General features: G+C 27.2%; 1 long non-coding RNA gene across 1 annotated transcript; it reads right to left on the reverse strand.

The window, feature by feature from the left end:
- Window positions 1-215: 215 nt before the first annotated feature.
- Window positions 216-5,325, reverse strand: LOC113218584. Its single transcript, XR_003304121.1, has 2 exons — window positions 3,942-5,325; window positions 216-550 (listed from the first exon to the last, which is right to left on the reverse strand). It is a non-coding gene; the product is annotated as an uncharacterized LOC113218584 (long non-coding RNA).
- Window positions 5,326-6,577: the final 1,252 nt, after the last annotated feature.

Genomic DNA, 6,577 nt, shown 5'->3' on the forward strand with positions numbered 1-6,577 from the left:
AAACGAAGCGCCATCTCTCAGCGACAACGCGTACCCCCGATACACTGATATACTTTGCACTCGATGCACGGAACTTCGGAAACTTTCGCATACTTCGTACACAATAATATTGCACGACGACACAGAAACCGCGTGTCTTATGTACTCATTCTCTCTTTTCCTTTCTCTCTCTCTCTCTCTGTCTCTCTCTCTTTCTCTCTCTATCTATCTCTCCATTTTACTTTCGTTTCAAATTTATTTCTTTCTCTTTCTCTCACTTCCAAACATATTCACGCAGTCTCTTGTTCTCACTAATTTCTCGCACCCTCGCAAGTTTTTAATCTTATTCCATTTTTCTATCACTCGATTAAAGGTTGTATCCGAAGAACAATATTCGCGTTGCACAATTATCGATAAATATATATAATATATATATATATGTATGTATGTATATATTACGCATAAATAATCGATTGCGCGCTCTTTGATCCTATATACAAGTGTAGTTTCACGTAAATTAAAAATAATTATTTTTTCGGAGGCATATCTCTCTCTCTCTCTCTCTCTCTCTCTTTCTCTCTCTTACGCTTTCTTCTTTTTTCATTCTCTTACTTTTTGTAGCTTTCTCTTTCTCTCTCTCTTTCTCTCACACACATATATTCTTTCTTTCATCATGTAAATAATACTTTTCATTCTTCTTCTTGTTTATTTCTTTCACTGTTTCACTTGCTTCCCTTGTTTATCGGATAAAATCGTACTACATATCTCATTCTCTTACTGTAGGAACTTAAGATGGTGACTTCGGCATCGGAGTCCCAAAAAAATCAAAGATATTTCGTTTGTCGTATTTGTGCTTTTTTTTCTCCGGTATAACTGTACCCATAGCAGTAGTGTAATTATTAATGTAACAGTGTATACAATATAGTGGCAATCGCAGCGGCGATAGATTTTAAATATATTCATATGTTGCAATGGCGACGATCACGATCGCGAATAATGCCGATTTAATGACAACGATGATTAATATCATGGCGTGATATTCGAAAATGAAAATGATAATCACGATACGTCACAATAAATGGTATTTTTTTTTTTTTTTTTTTTTTTTTAATACAACGATTGTAAGTAGTAATGACGATAATCTTTACTTAAAAACTAATTGATATAAAAAATAAAATAAAATTAAGAGAATAATGAGCAATGTTGAAAATTAATTTAAATGTTGTGCCGCAAGATAAAAATTTACGAATGAACGTATATATGATGAAATGACGTTTCGAAGAGAGGATAAGAAGATATTTCGAAAATTCTATTTTATCATTTCTGACGATTGAAAACATTTATATGATCTATCGAAATTAATGTTTGTTGTATTATATTCATCTTTGAAAAAATAAATTAGATATCTGTGTAAAATACAATATGAAAAATCATATTTTTGATATTCTTTCTTAATAATAATTCAATTCTCTATCTTTTTCTACAAATATTCTATAAATTGAGCAATAAAATATTTTTCGTTTAAAAGAGTTATAAGTATTTTATATAAAATCTACTTATTTGTATAAAATCTTAAAAGTTCTAATTATTATTTTGCGTATTACTATTAATGTGTATCTTATTTACATCATCTTTTATCTTGAAGATTTTTTTCAAGAAGAAAATTTGTTACATTATAAAAGATTTAAGAAAGTACGATTTAATAAATCTTATAATATTATCTATCATAAATTGAAAGTAAATTTTAACATTTATTATAATACAATATATATGAAAAAAATTTTTTTATTGATTTTTATTTGTAAGTGATATTCAAGATTAAAATCTAATTTCTTCTTTTTGAAATTAAAATTAACAAATTGTAACATAATCAAATTATCAGTCCATTCCTTTGTTAAACACAAATACAATAATCAAATTCAAGATTTTCATAAAAAGAATTGAGTCTTTAAAATATTATTTCGAATATTTTGCAAATAAATAAATTTCATAAAATAAAAAAAGAGTTCTAAAATTTCAGGCAGATTAAAATTAAAATCATACTAAAATCATTTGTCATTTGTAAAATTTAAATCATTTTAAAAAAACTTACATAGAAATTTGTATATAATAATAAGAAGAAAAAGACTTTTGTAACAAGTCTAATAAAAAAGATTCAAATAAATCAATAAATAAATTCTTATCAGAATCGACTTGAAAAAAAAAGAAAAGATTTATATATTTAGATTAAGATAGATAATTATTATAAAGATTTATATTTCAATATAATGTATGATTTATATATATATCATATATTATATATCATATATATCATATATAATTATATATATATAAAATACATATAATTATATAATAATATTATATAATAATATATAATAATATTATATAATAATATATAATAATATTATATAATAATATATAATAAAATTATATAATAATATATAATAATATTATATAATAATATATAATAATATTATATAATTATATAATATATTATATTTTTTTATATTAATATAATATAAAAAAGATTCAATCTAAATAAAGCAATAAATAAATTCTTATCAGAATCGATTTGAAAAAAAAAGAAAAGATTTATATATTTAGATTAAGATAGATAATTATTATAAAGATTTATATTTCAATATAATGTATGATTTATATATATATATCATATATCATATATCATATATCATATATAATTATATATATATAAAATATATATAATTATATAATATTTTATATATATATATATATATATATATATATATATATATATATATATATATATATATATATATATATATATATATATATATATATATATAAAATATATAAAATAAAATCACAAAGCAATTCTAAAATCACAAATGAAATTCTTCTTTCCTTCCGACACGTCATTTCTCTACGGTCTCTCTATTTAAAAAATGAACTTTAGAAATCTTGTATCAGAAAAAAAATTTTCTGTACAAACAAGAAAAAACAATAATAATTAACAATAATAATAGAGCTAATGATATGTCGCGATCATGTCACATTCTGTGCGATCGTTAAGCGGCGCGGATTTCAAATTGATTTTTCCCAATCGATCCGAATTATCTAATGCGTAATATTAATAATATCAATGATAGATAATTATAAATGTAAATAATAATAGTAATAAGAATAAAATTTTAATAATGATGATGATAATAATAATAATAATAATAAAATAATAATAATAATAATAATAATAATAATAATAATAATAATAAAAATAATAATAATAATAAAATAATAATAATAATAATAAAATAATAGTTGTAATAAATATAATAATAATAATTATAATAATAAAAGCGATGTACGATAAGAAATCCAATAATTGCGTCGGTGTATGCATAATAAAGACAATCAACGTTCAATGATATTTTGTGCTCCCTATTTCGAATACAACCTTTCGCGATCTTCTGCACTTCTCCCTTCCTTCCATTCCTCCCCCTTTCCCCCTCCTCCTCATCATCATCGTAATTATGCGCGTGCACATATCCAAGATCTTTAACAATGAATCGATAATTATTAACCCCCCTTGTGTTTCGTTTTCGCGCCCTCCTTTCGACAATTTAACTAAACACTTCTCGTAAATAAACGCACGATACAATAATGACCGTACGTTTCGCGGTTAATAAAGAAACCGAATCGATAATACGCACTCTCTTTCTTTCTTTTCTATTCCCTCTCTCTCTCCCCCCCCCCTCCCATTTTGCATCTCCTTTCCTATATTTACACCTTACGGGACAATGCGACGATATTTCTCGATACTATTTTCCCTTGAAAATATTCGCACACGTATGTAATACACGTATGCGTGTATGCGTGCGTGCGTACGTGTCACATGCGAACATGTGATCCCGTGATTGAATATACATATTGTATTGTATATCCGTTGCGTATGAATATGCTGTATATATCCTTCTTCATGCAACCTCTCTCTCTCTCTCTCTCTCTCTCTCTCACACGCACAATTATACTGTCAGAGAGTCATCATCATCATCATCATCATCATCATCTTTCGCGCACGCACATTTTCTCGCATGCCTTTCATTTGTTTTGTTTATCATTTATCATTCTTTTTTTTTCCTTTCCCGCGAAATATTAACACATTCGAGATTGGAAGGGGCGGCAAATCTTCGGATCAAATCGAAAAAGAAAATTATAAAAGAAATGTAATATTGAGGTATATCGACGAAGACGCTCGTATCATATAGAACAAGCGTGCACAAAGGAAAGGATACGTAGAAAATTCTTTTTTTATCCGTCATTTTAGAATATCGTCTCGAATGTGTTAAATGCTCGTGAGATCTCTCTCTTCCTCTCGAGGGAGCTCGAAACGCATTCGAATACTATTCTTCTTAATCAAAATATCCAAAATGTCCAACATTTCTTCGACGAGATTTTACGACGAAATATATTAGGTTCTTATTAAATATCTATTTGACTATTTTTTAAAATTATAGAGATATAGCCATATGCTTCGTAAGCATCTAGAATCGGATCTGATTTATTTATTTTTTTCTTTCCTAACGAGGACGGCGCAAAGAAAATGATAGAACTTCGGTTTTCACGAACTACGTGTCTTGAAACATATCGAAATATTTCGATCAAGAAGGACAGTTATGTTTCGCGATCAGGGGCAGGTCGGAAGTCGTTCCCTTCATCTTTTTAAAAGTTTTTCACGAACAACGAAACAGACGTATTTTTTTTTCTTTTTCTTTTTTGTTAAAGAGTATCTAACTAACGTACAGATCCATGTGTTTTATGTGTTTTCCTTTCCCCCATTTAACTGCAAAATAATACTGAAGTCTGCACATGGTGCCTATCACATATGTCTATTACGCAGTCTCTTTTAATTCACAGTCATTCCAAGTAACTCATACGCACGATCACATCCTGCACAAACACACATTTTTTTTTCTGCATTTTTTTTTCTTTTTTCTTCTTATTACATACAATTACAACTCGCGATCCACAGAGAGATATCGGATCAAACCATAAATAACATCGTTTTTAAAGTGTATTTCGAGCATGCTTCTAATCCTCTTTTCAAAAGATTAGATAACTTTGATTTCTTATTTAAAAACTATTGGATCAGAGAAATATATATTTATTACAATTAGAAAAGAATTCTTTTGAAATTCATTATCTAATCCATCCTATCATATTAATGCTTGTAATCTCCTTTTCAAAAGGATTAAATAGTAATTCTAATTTTTTCAATTTGTGCGATCTCCATTTTCTTTTTTTTTAAAATTTCGAAATTTAAAAATTCTTAGATCAGAGAAATGTATATTTGTTACAATTGGAGAAAAATTCTTTTGAAATTCATTATCTAATTCATTTTTTATATCTTCTATTAATTGAATTATGATGATTTTTTTTTACGTAAAATTAATGATTCCTCCCAATTAAAATTCTTTCGAAACGATATTATTTATGGAACGATCGGACATGCCTTTATTGCTCTGTGCAACTGTCTCGCCTCGTTTTCGCACGCATTCCCTAGATTTCTCGCTAGCACTTCATTAGCTTACTCTCGCTCTTCTTTTCGTCAACAGAGTGGATAAAAAATTGTTAAAACCATTTTCAACGTGGTCATACCGCCTCCATTTTTCTCAGTATGCTGCGAGATACGAAAAAAAAAAGTAACGGTACGCATCTACGCGTAGACCTCTGTAATAAATGTAGAAATGTTAACAATATTTGTCTTTTGGTCATGGTAGCTTGCCACCGTTATTTATTATTAATTAAAAAACAAGAAAAAAAATAAATTAAAAAAAGATTGCTAGAGCTAGTTTCAAAAAAAATTTTTTTAAATTATTTCTATTGTCAATTGTCGATTATTATGTCAAACGAATAAAAAAGTAAAATATATATATATATATATATATATATAATCGTAATATATATAATTATCTATACAATATGCAATGAGGCTAGACGTGCGGTATAACCCGTCGAAGCAGTTATAAACTCTTTTAAAACACCCTGTATATATATAATATATATATATATAATATTAATAATCAATAATAATATCAGTTTGTATTGTACAGGCTATTTTGAGGGCTGAAAGCCTGTGGTCTCTAATATTTTACTTAACCTCCTTGAACCCATACGCTTTCTCCCATCATTATATTCTACTTAAGTTATTCTTTAATAATATATTTTAATCTCGCTTTTTTTTTCTTTTCTTCTTTTTCGCTAAGTGTAGCAAGGTATTATGTGACATAACGGAATTTAACCATCTTTCGCTTTTTTTTTGTTTCCTACCGTTTCATCGCCCGCTCTTCTCATTTTTTTTTTTTTTTTCATTTTCTTAAGATTCATTAACGAAATAATCATTGTAAATGTATTATAGCTTTACGTTAACTTTTTTTTTCATCATTACCATTACTTTTACAGTTTAATATGTTTAGCTTTTTTTTTTCTCTCTTTATCTATCGTAGATTTGTCTGTGGCTATCCCTGATGTGTTAGTTACCCTGCGCTTCCGTCTGGTTGTCGAAATATTGTTTTTTTGCGAAATTGTGGTCTACGATTAAAATTTCATCATTTGTCCCCGT

This window comes from Apis mellifera, linkage group LG2 (genome assembly GCF_003254395.2).
Source record: "Apis mellifera strain DH4 linkage group LG2, Amel_HAv3.1, whole genome shotgun sequence".
NCBI classification, from domain to species: Eukaryota; Metazoa; Arthropoda; class Insecta; order Hymenoptera; family Apidae; genus Apis; species Apis mellifera.